This window comes from Bos mutus, chromosome 27 (genome assembly GCF_027580195.1).
Source record: "Bos mutus isolate GX-2022 chromosome 27, NWIPB_WYAK_1.1, whole genome shotgun sequence".
Taxonomy (NCBI): Eukaryota; Metazoa; Chordata; class Mammalia; order Artiodactyla; family Bovidae; genus Bos; species Bos mutus.
In genome coordinates this window covers 95,113-111,818 of record NC_091643.1, presented here as the reverse complement: position 1 = coordinate 111,818, position 16,706 = coordinate 95,113, and the positions used below count along the sequence as shown (strand labels likewise).

The 16,706-nt window shown below is 42.3% G+C and overlaps 1 non-coding gene across 1 annotated transcript; it reads right to left on the bottom strand.

Moving 5' to 3' along the window:
* Window positions 1–218: 218 nt before the first annotated feature.
* LOC138985989 (U6 spliceosomal RNA) lies at window positions 219–328 on the bottom strand. Its single transcript, XR_011462942.1, has one exon. It is a non-coding gene; the product is annotated as a U6 spliceosomal RNA (small nuclear RNA).
* Window positions 329–16,706: the final 16,378 nt, after the last annotated feature.

Below are 16,706 nucleotides of genomic sequence, written 5' to 3'. Positions count from 1 at the left end.
TCAAGTCATATACCTCTTTTTTTCATTTTTGTTTATGTTAGACATCCATATTTACACACATATTTTTGGCATTTACTAAATACTTGGGGAAACATTTATTAACTATCTACGTGTTTATCAGATAGCCAGAGAATTTATTTTTTTTATTTTTTAATTAGAATATAATTGCTTTACAGTGTTGTGTTAGTTTCTGCTGTTCAACAGTGTGAATCAGCTATAAAAATATGGGACATTTCATGAATTTGCATGTCATCCTAGTGTAAGGGCCGTTCTAATCTTCTCTGTATCATTCAAGTTTTAGTGTATGTGCTGCAAAGTGAGTGAGCACCAGCAAATTCATTGTTCATCCACTATCCATCAGTGTGTGTGTGTGGGTGGGTGTGTGTGTACTGCTTAAGGCTGGAAAGAAAACAATGAACAAAGGAGACCCTCACCCCATAACCCAAGTAAAAAAAACATTTTCCTTCATGAGGCTTGCCTCCTATAATGGAAATAAGTTTAGAAAGTCTTAAATGAATAAAATAAATGCTTAGTAGATGGTGAGAAGTTCAAAAAGGAACAACAAAGGACGGGAAGGGGAAAGGAAGTGTCAGATGCAATTTTAGCCAGGGAAGGACTGATGAGAAAATAATAGGTGAACAGACAGCTGAGGAGGTGGGGAGTGTGCCATGTGGGTTACCAGGGGCAAAGCTCTCCATGAGAGCTCATGCTGGCCTGTCCAAGGGGCAGCAATGAGGCTAGTAGGCAGAGTCAAATAAGCAAGGGGGTGAGTAGTAAGAAAAAGGGTTACAAATGGAAAAAGATACAAAGATCATGGAAAACCTGGCTTTACTCTGTCACTGTAACAATGATGGCTTTCATTCAAAGTAGGATGGGAAACCGCGAAAGGTTGCTGAGGCTGGAAAGACATAATCTCACCTATATTTTAATAGAATCACTGGCTGTTTTGCTGCAGAGAGATCGCAGAGAGCTAAGGGAAGAATCATGAGAGTAAGATGGTCTTGGAACAACCCGAGTGAGGAGCCCAGGATTAACCCAGAACAGTAATAGTGAAGGTGCTGAGGATGGCCAGCTTCTGGATGTATTGAGAAGGTGGAGCTGACAGATTTTCTGATGGACAGGTGTGGGGGAAAAAAAAGGAAAGTCTGAGATGCCCAGAACACCTGTAGTCAGGAAGAATGGATTGTCATTTACTGAAAGGAGGAGAGACACTGGGATAGAATCCTCAAACTTAGCTCCTTGAGGACTACAGACTACAGGCCATGCCTAGTTCCATGTAATTGTAATCTAAACCTATGATTTACAGTTCCACTTTTCTGAAATAACAGTGAGGAGAAAGCAAGCAAAAAGCAAATAGAAAAGGAGGGATGACCCTCTCAAACTAGGAAGAAAACATAACAAGGCTTCCTCCCTTTTGGATGTGTCTCTGGAGCACTGCCTCATTTCTGCAAGTCTGGTGGTACGATTTTGGAGTTCTCCAAAAGCAGAGTCTTCAACAAGATTTTGGGTTCAATGAGTTTGTTGTGGAGACCATTCTCAGGGAGAAGAAGCGAGTGGTGGAAGGAGGGAACACCAATGCAGAGAGGCATGGTTGAGCTGGTCACCACCATGGATCACTGTGGTTCAGTCCCACTGGAGGCTGCCTGCGAAGCCACATAGAATGCATCTCAGAATTGTCCCTGTGACAATTCTGGAACATTCATACTGATCCTCATATTCCCTTGGCTGTGGGCTGCTTCCACAGATATTGACCCTCCAACATTTGTGGGCCATCTTTTCTGTGCTGAATAGCCTTTCTGGGCATCAAAGAAGGAAAAAAAAAATGCAGAGAGACCTCCTAGTAGACACCTGAGATGAGGCCTTGTCACCATGTGAAACTGTCCAGCCCACTTGACCTTACATCAGGCAGGAAGGTGGTGACATGTAGGTCATCATAAAAGACTGAAACATTAGGTCACACACACATCCCAGTGCCTGGCCTCTTCTTTCACCTGCTGACCATTCACTCGTCCTGTTCTCCTCCCACCACCACTACACTCCCAAACACCCCTCCTTTCTCTCAAATCATCATTGTGACCAACAGTCAACGTCCATGTGAAATGTCACCCCTTCAAAAACCTAGGAAAATTTCCAGTTAGAAGAGCCCCTCACTCTTCTTAATGCCTACAGCATGAACACCTCTAACTTTGGACCCTTAACTCCAATCAATGCCTTATGGATACTTCAGTTCAGTACACTTCAGTCACTCAGTTGTGTCCGACTCTTTGTGACCCCATGGACTGCAGCACACCAGGGCTCCCTGTCCATCACAAACTCCTGGAGTTTACCCAAACTCATGTCCATTGAGTCAGTGATGCCATCCAACCATCTCATCCTCTGTCATCCCATTCTCCTTCTGTCTTCAATCTTTCCCAGCATCAAGGTCTTTCCAAATGAGTCAGCTCTTTGCATCAGGTGGCCAAAGTATTGGAACTTCAGCTTCAACATCAGTCCTCCAATGAACATTCAGACCTGATCTCCTTTAGGATGGACTGGTTGGATTTCCTTGCTGTCCAAAGGACTCTCAAGAGTCTTCTTCAACACCACAGTTCAAAAGCATCAATTCTTCAGTGCTCAGCTTTCTTTATAGTCCAACTCTCACATCCATACATGACTACTGGAAAAACTATAGCCTTAACTAGACAGATCTTTGTTGGCAAAGTAACATCTCTGCTTTTTAATATGCTGACTAGGTTAGTCATAACTTTCCTTCCAAGGAGCAAGGGTCTTTTAATTTCATGGCTGCAGTTACCATCTGCAGTGATTTTGGAGCCCCCACAAATAAAGTCTGACACTGTTTCCACATCTATTTGCCATGATCTTTCTTTTCTGAATGTTGAGCTTTAAGCCAACTTTTTCACTCTCCTCTTTCACTTTCATCAAGAGGCTCTTTAGTTCTTCACTTTCTGCCATAAGGGTGGTGTCATCCACATATCTGAGGTTACTGATATTTCTCCCGGCAATCTTGATTCCAGCTTGTGTTTCATCCAGCCCAGTGTTTCTCATGATGTACCCTGCATATAAGTTAAATAAGCAGGGTGACAATATACAGCCTTGACGTACTCCTTTTCCTATTTGGAACCAGTCTGTTGTTCCATGTCCAGTTCTAACTGTTGCTTCCTGACCTGCATGCAGATTTCTCAAGAGGCAGGTCAGGTGGTCTGGTATTCCCATCTCTTGAAGAATTTTCCACAGTTTATTGTGATCCACACAGTAAAAGGCTTTGGCATAGTCAATAAAGCAGAAATAGATATTTTTCTGGCACTCTCTTGCTTTTTCGATGATCCAATGGGTATTGGCCATTTGATCTCTGGTTCCTCTACCTTTTCTAAAACCAGCTTGAACATCAGGAAGTTCACAGTTCATGTACTGTTGAAGCCTGGCTTGGAGAATTTTGAGCATTACTTTACTTGTGTGTGAGATGAGTGCAATTGTGCAGTAGTTTGAGCATTCTTTGGCATTGCCTTTCTTTGGGATTGGAATGAAAACTGAACTTTTCTAGTCCTGTGGCCACTGCTGAGTTGCATAGTTAGATCTTTACATATATGAATAATTTACCTTCCCAAGTAGATCATAAATACTTGAAGGCCACAGTTTCTTGTATCCACTCTGTTGATGAATTCTACTCCATACACGTGGCTTTGACCTTCTCTGGCAGCAAAGAAGGACAAAGACAGAAACTAGGTAGATGGTTGCCATGAATGCTGCCATCTCAAACTACCTTGGAAAGTCACTAGGTGAAGGAGCTTCTTTTTTTTTCAGAGGATAGTTATTATTTCTCAGCAACAAAGTATTTTTTTAAATTTTTATTGGAGTATAGCTTATTTATAATGTTAATTTCAGGTGTACATCAAAGTGAATCAGTTACATATATACATATACCCACTTTTTTAGATTTTTTTTTTCCAATATAGGTCTTTACAGAGTACTGAGTAGAGTTCCCAGTGCTATACAGTAGATCCTTACTAGTTATCTATTTTATATACATAATGTGTATACATGAATGAGTTTATTTCCCCAGCAAACTGAAAAGCATAACAGGCAACTCCATGTGCATCTATAAACACTTGACGTACCTGCTTTGCTCGTATGAACTCTCAAGCTAGGATTTTTAAAAGTGAATCCTTTTGACATAATAGGGAGGGGTGACACTTGAAATAATGGCAGATTCATGTTGATGTATGGCAAAACCAATATAATATTGTAAAGTAATTAGCCTCCAATTAAAATAAATAAATTTATATTAAAAAATAAAATATGATTTAAGATTTTAAAAAAAAGAAATAATGCTACATGCATTTCAGACTGGACACATCTCTCGTCTCTTTAAAATATCAGGTGTGAGCTGAACAAAGGCACGGGACAGGAAATTTCATTCTTTGTAGATGGTGTTCTGCAAATAGAAGACTCTGCTGGCACAAGGAAAGCGAGTAAAATGACTGGTCCTTCTCCCAGAATGACAACAGCTTCAGGCACAACTGGGAATAATAGTATGTACCCCCTGATAGAGGAGTGAGATGAGGTGGAAGGGAGGGAGCCAGCCCCTTAAGCATATTAAAGCAACCCTGGATGTGATAATGGCTTGGTGGTTATATTATTTTTAATATCCTTATCAGATAGAGATACATGCTGATGTCCCTATATACAGATGTGTGAGGCGCTATGAGTCTAGAATTTGCTCTAAAATATATCTATCAAAAAGGACCCAAACCATTGATTTTGTTGAAAGTAGGTCATAGGGACAAGGGTACAATCCCCCTATTTTTGTTTATTTAGAAATTTTCATTATGAAATATTTTTCATAAGAGCCACACGCTGGGTCAGAAAGTTGTATACAGCTGAGATACCAAGCTGTGAGCCTCTGACTGTAGCAGCTGCTACAGCACCAATAAATAGAAAATTCATGAATCTTTATTGCTCATCATCACTGAGACTTTGCTGTGTGGAGTGGGAAGGTTCCTCAGATTGAGGGAGGAGAGTCCTGACACAGTGAAAAATATGATCTCAGCCTTTGTTCTCTGCACAAAATGCCCCCAGACGCCACCTTTGCCTCCCTCTCCTTCTTGATACAGCTGACGGCCTCTCAGAGCCATAGACCCCCTGCCATCACCATACCTATAACAGTCCCCTACCTACCACAACATGAATTCTCTCACTGACCAATTCATGTTCATCCAATTCTGGCTATTTCAGTACATTTCATTCCTATCCCCAAACAGGTACACATCTGATACATTTTCCATTCATATCACTTAACCTAACAATGTTTTCCCAAAATATCCTGTTTATCTCCCCTGTCCAGTAATAACTACCCTCCCACCAGCTACTGTATGTCTACATTTACCTTCCCTACAAGATGAACTGACACCTGCACTAGCCCAAAACCTTCTCTCCAACCAGTGCCTGTCTCACTTTCCACCCTGACAGGTGACCTAGCCTAGTACTGAGCTGACTCCTGATAAACTGTCTTCAGTTTTACTTATTGAGTAACTGATTAAATACTGGAGTTTAAGCATGAGAACTTCATTCATCCAGTAGACAACTGTTAAGCACTTATTATGTGCCATATCCTAGATCTATAAAAATAAATACATTAGGTATCAACCTCGAAGAAGGTCAAAATCCAGTACGGGAGATAAGTATACACACCTACAGTAGGTGTATACTACATAAATGTGTACACCCGAAAAACTGGCAACATCCAAGAATACACTCAATTTGATCTTTTGGAGTTTGGAGGTGGGGCAATGAGGAGGGGGCCTCCAAAGATGAGGAGACACTTGATTTTGCCTCTACACAGTGGAGCAGCAGCTTGTCAAATGAAGTGTTACTCACTCAGGTGTCTGACTCTTTGTGACCCCATGAACTGCAGCCCGCCAGGCTCCTCTGTCCATGGAATTCTCCAGGGGAGAATACTGGAGTGGATTAGCCTATCCCTTCTCTAGGGGATCTTTCTGATCCAGGGATCGAACCCGCGTCTCCTGCCTGCATTGTAGGAGGATTCTTTATCGACTGAGCCACCAAAGAAACCCACATCTGCTTGACATTCTGTTGAAATCACTTTAGGGCTCCAGGGCATGGCAAGGCCAGAATTCAGGGGCCAGGAGAGAGAGGGATCGCCACTTTGGACGACGAGAAGGGGTGCAGGCGCACTGACGACGGTCTCTGGGCCAGAAACGCACGCGCCCCCGCCTCGGCTCCTCCGGGCGCCTGAAGCAAGGTGGCGCGGCCTCACATGGGGCGCGTGAAGTTCGCCTCCTCCTCCTGCATGTCGCTGCTGATGAGGACGACGCTGACCGTGGGGCCACGGTCGTCTGCTGCTCCCGCTACCCGGTGGTGCTGGCAGCCGCCTCGCCCCTGACGGACAAGCGGCAGGAGGGGCGGTGTGCACCAGGGCGCCGCGTGGAGGTGTGTTCTCCACGCGCTCGGACCGCTGCGGGGAGCCGATGGCCTGAGAGGAGGGCACCTCACAGGTGGAGATGCCTCCCGCGAGGACAGGCGCGGTTTATTCTTCCGGAGGAGCTGGTGCCGCAGGCTGCTGCCGCGTCACGCGGACCAGACCCACATCTAAGGGGTGAGCGCTGGACGGCCCCCTGACCAGCCACTACCGCAGGCCACTGCATGACGGGATTGTAACTGCTGCCGTGAGCACGCGTGTTCCTCCGGTTGGTGTGATCTCGGATCACGGTCACGTCACGTGGGCCAGAGCCACATTTAAGGGGGTGAGCGCTGGCAGCGTCAGCAGCTGCCGTGCCGTCGGGAGAAGCAGGATCTGCTGGTCCCACATGGCTAGGCCTGCTGGACAAGCCTACCTGGTTGGTTCTGAGGAGGCTGAGCTCCTGGGGCTTGAGTACTGAAGGGAACTGCATTTTCCATTCGCGTAGAGAAGCCAGCGGGCTTAATGGGAGAGGCTTGCTAGCCTTGGAAGCCGTGTAGACACACGATGAGCGCTTGCTGGCAGAGGCCAGATAGGTCAAACAATATAAAGACTGTAGATAGAAATTGTAAAAACTGTGTGAAGCTAAAATTAATAAAAGGAAGTCACGAAAGAGAAGGTTGGAGGAATAGAATATGAAGGTTCTTTCCGCTACAAACTTTGAGGTTTATTCTGCAGAAATTGGAAAGTCACAGAAAGCTTTGAAGCAGGGCTGTCTAGTAATACTTGAGTTTGGAAAATGTTTTCCTGTAACAGAGTAAGGACTGACTTTGAAGGCTTGGGGTGAGGCAGGAGAGGCAGAGCAATGCAAGAAATATCAATAGTAACAGTTCAGTTCTATTGCTCAGTCGTGTCCGATTCTTTGCAAGCCCATGGACTGCAGCACACCAGGACTCCCTGTCCATCGCCAACTCCCAGAGTCTATTCAGACTCATGTCCATCCAGTCAGTGATGACATCCAACCATCTCATACTCTGTCATCCCCTTCTCCTCCCACCTTCAATCTTTCCCAGCATCAGGGTCTTTTCCAAGGAGGCAGTTCTTTGCATTAGGTGGCCGAAGTATCAGAGTTTCAGCTTCAGCATCAGTCTTTCCAATGGATATTCAGGACTGATTTCTTTTAGGATGGACTGGTTGGATCTCTTTGCAGTCCAAGGGACTCTCTAGAATCTTCTCCAACACCACAGTAGTCACAGATCAGATCAGATCAGATCAGTCGCTCAGTCGTGTCCGACTCTTTGCGACCCCATGAATCGCAGCATGCCAGGCCTCCCTGTCCATCACCAACTCCCGGAGTTCACTCAGACCCATGTCCATCGTCAGTGATGCCATCCAGCCATCTCATCCTCTGTCGTCCCCTTCTCCTCTTGCCCCCAATCCCTCCCACCATCAGAGTCTTTTCCTATGAGTCAACTCTTCACATGAGGTGGCCAAAGTACTGGAGTTTCAGCTTCAGCATCATTCCTTCCAAAGAAATCCCAGGGCTGATCTCCTTCAGAATGGACTGGTTGGATCTCCTTGCAGGCCAAGGGACTCTCAAGAGTCTTCTCCAACACCACAGTTCAAAAGCATCAATTCTTCAGCTCTCAGCCTTCTTCACAGTCCAACTCTCACATCCGTACATGACCACAGGAAAAACCATAGCCTTGACTAGATGAACCTTTGTTGGCAGAGTAATGTCTCTGCTTTTGAATATGCTATCTAGGTTGGTCATAACTTTCCTTCCAAGGAGTAAGCATCTTTTAATTTCATGGCTGCAGTCACCATCTGCAGTGATTTTGGAGCCCAGAAAAATAAAGTCTGACACTGTTTCCACTGTTTCCCTGTCTATTTCCCATGAAGTGATGGGACTGGATGGCATGATCTTCGTTTTCTGAATGTTGAGCTTTAAGCCAACTTTTTCACTCTCCGCTTTCACCTTCATCAAGAGGCTTTTGAGTTCCTCTTCACTTTCTGCCATAAGGGTGGTGTCATCTGCATATCTGAGACGATGGGAATGTGAATACAGGCAGCGGCAGCTGAGATGGATCAGACTGGCCTATAAATCTATTCATCCGCGTGATTTAAACTTTGTTCTCGCCCCCAGCAAAAAAAAAAAAAAAAAGAGTATATTTCCTCTAAGAAGTTATCCTGGGAGTTTCTCAGGGAAGGTCTGGCAGCAGACGACAAATAACTAGGAAAGCTGCAAAAATGTGTGCCCTGCTGTGACTGACTACTCAGTTCCTGGGATGATCTCCCATTCTCTCCCTTCCCACAACGCCCTTGGCAAGATCAGTTTCCTTATGATCGTTGACCTCTTCGTCCCCACTTCTTGGCTTCTTTCTTCCTTGTTTGGAGCTCTAACCTTTACTACTCTCCAGCTCTTGGTTTTGTATCTAGAATGATGGGCTAGTGGCCCAGACACATCTGCCTGAGTGAACAAGAATGTGACATTGACACACAACCACAGTGATGCACAGAAGTCAAGACTGACAAGGATGAAAGCTTTCTGCCTGCTGCCCCTGTTTTCTGGGATTTTTAGAGTTTGGAGAAATCGCTGTGGTCTGTTTTAAAACTCTTGAATGCCCACATGAGATTGAATGCCATTTAGATAAGTGAGCCATTTAGCCTGATGGTTCACATAGCAGAATTACTTGGGTGGTTGCTCTAGAATGGGTCTGTTTTATTTTTAAAGTTCAGTTGAAGTTAGTTTTGGCCAAGGACTTTGCAAACTTTGATAGAAATCAAGTTCCAGGTGGTAAGGTCCTGGACAATCATCAATAGGTATGGTAAAGGTATCAAGAACATTATAGCTTTAAGTAGCTGAGTGTTTATTGAACACTCTCATGGGGATACTCTATTCTAAGATAATCACTGATGCATAAGACAGTTTATTCTTTGGGAGGAAACAAGTCAGTTAATTCTTCAAGGAAGACAACTGCACACCCATGACGTTGTGTTGCTCAGCAGGATGTAAGAAGGATTCTTGCCACCACTGTGTCAGTTTCAGCTACTTCATCCTTCTCTCTCTAGAACCATGGCCACTTCCACTCCTCTCCCTGTCTCTGATGCTCAGCCTCAAAGAACCAGGACCCTGTGTGCAGCTATCCCAAGCATCTCACTTCAGCACATTCCTTCTGGTCAGCACCTTTTCCAAAATAGCCCTTGCTTTGTAATTGCCCTTTTCTCCTCCTTCTCCGGTTTCTTTCAAAACAAGACCACTAACCAGTCCATCTTCTCAGCCACGTGTTAAAGGAGAAGCTGTCAAGTGCCTGATCAAAACGGGCCGCTTTTCAGTATGTGTGGTAGGAGGCTTAACCTCCCTGGCAGCTTTCAGGAGAATCTATTATTCCGTGTGTGTCTGATTTGGAAGGATGTGTGAGGGAGTTATTTTTGAGGTCAAGGGAGTTACACTTTTTCCTCATCTATTCATACTGACCAGATCTTCCTCACCCAATTTTTCTTCCTCACAGAGATTCAATTCTGATCTATGTATGCTATGGCTTCAATGTATGCTGTGGCTTTAATCCACCAGGTTATAAAAAACTTCAGTAGGAGACCTGGCTTAGTTAGAAATTTGTTACCATCTGTACCTGAGTTCTTTCCCTTGAGTCATGTGCACACACTTGAAATTTTTCTAGATAGGCCTGTATGGCTTCTAGGAAAGATAAACGCTATACTGATTTCCTGTTGCATTGTTATCTTGGTCAAATGGCAAAATATCTAGCTTGGAAGTTAGCATCAGATAAAAATAGTGTGAACTGATGACCACAATGCACACCCTCTAATGAGAGCAAATTAACATGGAGATCACAAGCAAAGGAAGAGGCGCGTCTGTATGATACTACATTCTAACATGAACCCGTTGTATACAAACAAACCAGACCTTAACAAAATCCCAACAATATCCATAAAAAGGAAACAAGTAGGAAATACACACACATACACAGAGTTTCTCCTTAATGCTCTTACGGTCAGTTCTGCCTCCAATTTCAGATCAGATTGCTGTTGGTTCAGTTGCACACCAGAGGAAATCAAGGTTTGCATCCAGGGACTTTGTTGTAACAAATAAATATTTCTTTTACTACAAAACATTTAGCCTTGAGCACATACAGTGGAATTCCCTTGAATAAAATACCTAGACAGAGTCCAATACTTTGGCCACCTGATGCAAAGAACTGAATCACTGAAAAAGATCCCAAGGCTGGGAAAGATTGAAGGCAGGAGGAGAAGGGGGCAACAGAGGATGAGATGATGGGATGGCATCACCGACTCGATGGACATGAGTTTGAGCAAGCTCCAGGAGTTGGTGATGGACAGGGAAGCCTGGCTTGCTGCAGTCCACGGGGTTGCAAAGAGTTGGACACGACTGAGCAACTAACTGAACAACAACAACAAATGTTATTATATCAAAGTATGCTCTCTCATAAATATGATAAATGTTTATAAACAGATACTCATTTTTAATTTTTTAGTAAATAAGCAATTTATATTTTGTTATATTAGGATGGATACACTCCAGAAAGTACAAATTATTTCTATGGTATCCAGAAACACCAATGGTAAGTCCTCAAAAGAGCACTCATCCTTGAAAAGTATAGAAAGTCATAAACAGTCATCTAAGCAGTGGTCATGAGGGGTTTTTCTAAGTTAGCACATTAATATTTTATATTAGATACACATTTTTTAAAATTTTATTTTATTTTTAAACTTTACAATATTGTATTAGTTTTGCCAAATATCGAAATGAATCCGCCACAGGTATACCCGCATTCCCCATCCTGAACCCTCCTCCCTCCTCCCTCCCCTACCCTCCCTCTGGGTCGTCCCAGTGCACCAGCCCCAAGCATCTAGTACTGTGCATCGAACCTGGACTGGTGACTCGTTTCATACATGATATTATACATGTTTCAATGCTATTCTCCCAAATCTCCCCACCCTCTCCCTCTCCCACAGAGTCCATGAGACTGATCTATACATCAGTGTCTCTTTTTGCTGTCTTGTACACAGGGTTATTGTTACCATCTTTCTAAATTCCATATATATGCATTAGTATACTGTATTGGTGTTTTTCTTTCTGGCTTACTTCACTCTGTATAATAGGTTCCAGTTTCATCCATCTCATTAGAACTGATTCAAATGTATTCTTTTTAATGGCTGAGTAATACTCCATTGTGTATATGTACCACAGCTTTCTTATCCATTCATCTGCTGATGGGCATCTAGGTTGCTTCCATGTCCTGGCTATTATAAACAGTGCTGCGATGAACATTGGGGTACACGTGTCTCTTTCCCTTCTGGTTTCCTCAGTGTGTATGCCCAGCAGTGGGATTGCTGGATTATAAGGCAGTTCTATTTTTTTAAACAATTTAAATGTAACTTGCAGAGAATATGTCCCCTTTACTCTTAAATACTAGAATGTGTGTTTCTGAAATCCAAAGGCTCTTTTCTAGAGCCTACAATTAGCAAACTTAGAAAATTAACACTATTCTAATACTATCTTACCTCAAATCTTACTCAGATTTCACCAACTGTCCCAATGTGTACTTTACAGCAAAAGAACTTCCCAGCTCATGTACTGCACTCAGTTGTGGTAGGTGCTCAGTCTCCTGCAGTCTAACCTGGTTTCTCTGTCTTTCCTGACCTTGTCATTCTTGAAGTGCATAGTCTAGTTATTTAGTAGAACGTCACTCAAGTTGGTTTTGTCTGACGCTTTCTCATTATTAGATTTAGCATAAGCATTTTTGCATAAGCATTTTTTGCAGAAGTGCCAGAGGTGAGATTCTGTTTTTGAGATGATGAATTTATCTTTGCATCAGACTTGAGGGTTTAGAAGGTGAAGGGCAAAGGACTGACCTCCAGCAGCTGGTATTCATCAAGTACTTACTAGGTGCCAGACACTGTTCTAAATGCATTCGGTAGGTTAACTCACAAGCTCCTCGTAGTTATTCTGTTCCCATTTCTCAGATGAGAGAGATGGAGGCACAGAGATGACAAAGCTAGAAAGTGGGGCAGCCAGGATTCTAATCCAGGCAGACGGACTCAACCGCATATACTGTAAGAAGACAAGAAAATGAAGGCATAATTCTTGGGAAAAGACAGCCTTGCAGCGAGTTCAGAACCGGCTGACTTGAAGAACAGCTGGGGTGGACTGGTCCCAGCAACTGGAGTAGAGATCGTGGCTTATGGCCGTGGCGCTCCCGCCCCCTGCTGGCTGCATGCGCTTACTGGATGCTTTCGTGTGTTGAACGGGATTGAGGAGGCACCTCAGTGGCAGAGCTGTGATCACCGACATTTCTGCAAAGTTCCTGAAATTATGCCTGATAATGAGCATGCATCCGGAAGTAGCTGACATTCTTTCCATTTTTCCCCTTGCCTCTCAGCTCTCTGTCACGTTCTAAAGGTTGCTCAGCAGAACTTCTCTTATGCAACTGCCCAGGAGGATTTTTTTTTTTTTTTAACCATGACAAATTTGGAATCCACTGAAGCAGTAAGGAAGCTAAATTAATCAGAATACAATCCCCAGACAAGATAATCATTGCAGCTGAGGGACAGTGTTTGTCCTTGGAAAATATTTGAAAAGAGCTGAGCAGCTGAAGCAAGTCATCTCACAGTGGTCTCTGAAGAGCTGCAGAGACTCCAGTCACTGGGCAAACAATATGATCCAGAGGGAAAACTCTGAATAAATCAGAAGTAGCCCTTGCTTTCTATCAGACTCCCCTTCTCTTCAGAGGTAAAAGGCTGTCCTCAGATTCAAAACCTCTGCAGCTTCCACAAAATTCCATTGTTTTTTCTAGTTAGGGAAAGTAGAAGGAAGATAAAGTCAGAAAACAATGGAAAGGCAAGCACACTGATTTGCTCAATATACCAGAAACGGCTTGGTAGAAACAAAATAAAACAAAAATTTAAGTCTGTCTTTACATTGTCAAAATATATTCTATAGGGAAATGTGAAGCAAATTCAAGCAAGACAGTGGCCATTATTAAGCCACTTTTAATCTCAAAGGTGAGTAAGCTCTTTGCTGGAATTTTGAGGATGCTGATACAAGGATGTCCTGCGTGAGTGTTAACTTGAAAACTTCTAGACACCTATCTGTCAGGTCCTGAAAGACATAGCTGCATTTGCATACTGCTGCTACCAAGCATAGAGCTGAAACCTTTGCTCCCAGGTCAAATCAACTCAGTAGATGAATGCCTCAAGGGAGGTGCTCAGGCTAAGCAAGCTTGTCACCTCAAGGACTTCTTGTTTATTTCCATAAAGCATCAAGAGCTCAATGAAGAATTAATCAGAACTCCACATCTTCAGTCAGTCTGGAAACTGCTGCCCTGCGTCAGTCGTCTACTGCTGTAACGGTGCAGGGAAGCCACCACGAAGCATCAGTGCAAAATGGAAATAGACTCAGAGCCACAGAAAAACAAACTGAGGGTTACTAAGGGGGAAGGGGAAGGGAGAAATAGGAGTTTGGAGTTAACAGATACACACTACTATATGTCAAATAGATGAGCAACAGGGACCTACTACGTATCACAGGGAACTCTGCTCAACATTCTCCTATAACCTAAATGGGAAAAGAATCTGAAAAAGAATAGATACATGTATATGTGTGACCAAATCACTTTGTGGTACACCTGAAACTTACACACACTGTAAATCAACTATACTAAAAAAAAAAAAAGAAAAGGAAAGAACCATCTGAGGCATGTATCAATAGCATTATTTATTCACTGCTCCCATGTGGGGTCACTTGGATGGCTCTGCTGGTACTGCCTGAGCTCAGGTGTCCGTATCTCTCATCACCCAGCAGTCCAGGCCAGGGATGTTCTGAGGGCAGCGTTCTCAGCAAGCGGACAAACAGGAAACACAATGCCATCTCAGACCCAGCTTCACAGATGGCACTGTCGCTCCTCTTGCATGTTACTAGCCAGAACAGTTCATGAAGCGAGTGTAGATTCAAGGGAACAGGACTGTCTTTTCTTTGAGAGGAGGTGCTGTCTCAAAGAGAAGAGTGTGGGTACAAGGATGGATTAAAGAATCAGGCCCATGGCTGGATTCTGCTACTTTCTTCACTTACACTTCTTGACAGGGGATCTGCAAACGTGCTCTCTAGATTGCCCTGGTGAGATTCAATAATGAGGAAATGCTTAAATCTTAAGGACAGCTTTTTTCCTTGTGACATCTGCAGCATCTTAGATCACTGAAAAGATAATCTCAGAACCTCTGGACATGGGCTTTTGACATGAATTACCACTTATTGCTATCAATTCCTTATTACTACCTGGTCTAAACTTCAATAGAGAACAGTCTACAGTTTAAGAAAAAGCAGGAAAATGTCCCTAATTTCATCTCCTACTGTGTCAAAATATTTGGTGTATATATATATATATTCATTTAAATTTTGTTTTAATTTTTAGAAATGTGAGAAAATAAGATTTAAAAAATGAGGGTTTCACAAGTTAATTTCTTGATCAATTGTAATTGGAATCTTTTTGGGTGAAAATTAAAACACATGTACTCTCTGAAACCATTTTACCTGAAAGAAAGAACCAAGGGAATTTTTTTTTTTTCTTTCTTTGCTTTGGGTTTCTGAATGATCATGTTGAATTCTTTTTCTTGAATATGTTCATATAATGACTAGTTTGTTCTCAAATGACTAAGCTTTACCCAAGTCATTATTTCCTTCCTTCTCAGTCTCCTTTTTCCCCCTTCTCTTTCCATGAATGTCCTGTTACTTCACTAAAAATAATCTGTAGATGGAAAATACAAGGACCCCCTCTTCCCTCAGTTTGCAAATGTATAAACAGAATTTAATAGAATCTGATATTTAACTAATCTTTCTCATGCTATATAGTCTAAGTATTAATAAATTTGCAAGAATGAGCATAAAATGTACTGTTTCTTTTTACTTTTTTCCTTCTAGTTTGTCAAGATTAGAGTAACAACATGATAAACCATAATATACTTATCCTGATATTTCTGTCTTGCTGAGTTGATGATATACCAGGCAGCCCACTTTTCCCCAAAAGGATGAACACATATTCAAAATATTAAACCCTTAACAGAGACACATGTAGAAGCAATTTGAGATCCTCATCCGTTACTTCCCAAGTCCTCTGAATCTTTTAATTTAGCCCTCTGACCAATGATCTACTCAATTCACTGTCATACAAGTTCTTTTTTTACTGCACCTAACAGTTTGCCTGCCTGTTTATGTGCTGAAATGTAAAAAAACAATTTCAAGGAATAAAACCATCTCTCATAACCTCTGTCTACTAATGCCAACTATGTTGATTGCTTGATATTTACTAAGTCTACTGACTACATGATGGATAATATTTGCGGATTAAAGATGCTGACTTGTTTCTTTTCTAAGTCAAATTTAAACTCTGACTACCTAGAATCAAACCCTGCATGCAGTCTCAACCTGCCTCCGCTTTGCACAACTCTCTGACATTTGAACACCACCTATTGATTGAATTTTTAGCAGCTGTCATTCAAGGATACCCAGCTTTAGCTAGGCCAGCACTGGAACGGCAGATTTCCAAGGTCTGAAAATGACCCAGTTAGACACAAATGTATATAAGCTCTCTGCAGACATATGTGGGCTCAACAAGGTTATCAATTTAACTGATAGTTCTCATCCAATTATGACTGTCATAATTAACAAACAGTTTTAGTAACAAGGGCATTCAGAGTTATGAATTTTTTTTTTCAAGAGAGGAACTAGCACAAAAACCATTCAGTTTTCTCATTTCTAAGAATTTGGGGTGTGAAATCCATAGTTTAAAATCTACTTCTGTATGATACTTTAAAACTAGCATAACAATTGGGGTTTGTTTAGCTTCCAATTAAAGAATAATTCTCCATCTTTCAAAAAGGATTTGTAAGCACTTTAAAGACGGCAAATATTTAAAGTTAAGTACACTGCTTACTTCTGACAGAATATTTGCAAGCCATTCATAATCTCAAAAATCAAAGACAACTATTCCATTTTCAATCAGGAAGCAAGTAATAGAAATAATCAGTGGAGAACCACTGTTGATTTAATATAAAATGCAGATTGGAACACAGGCATCTTAACATCTTGCATGGTTTAACTCGGTTCATACGGCTGGTCCCAAGACACTCTGAGCAGTTTTCCCACTGCTAAGAAAAAAAGTTTTTAAGTTAAATTGAATACTAGATATTTTCACTTTCTACTTAAAATAGAGTTAAGATGATCAAACACTTTTAGTATGTTACTAACTTTGTGTTC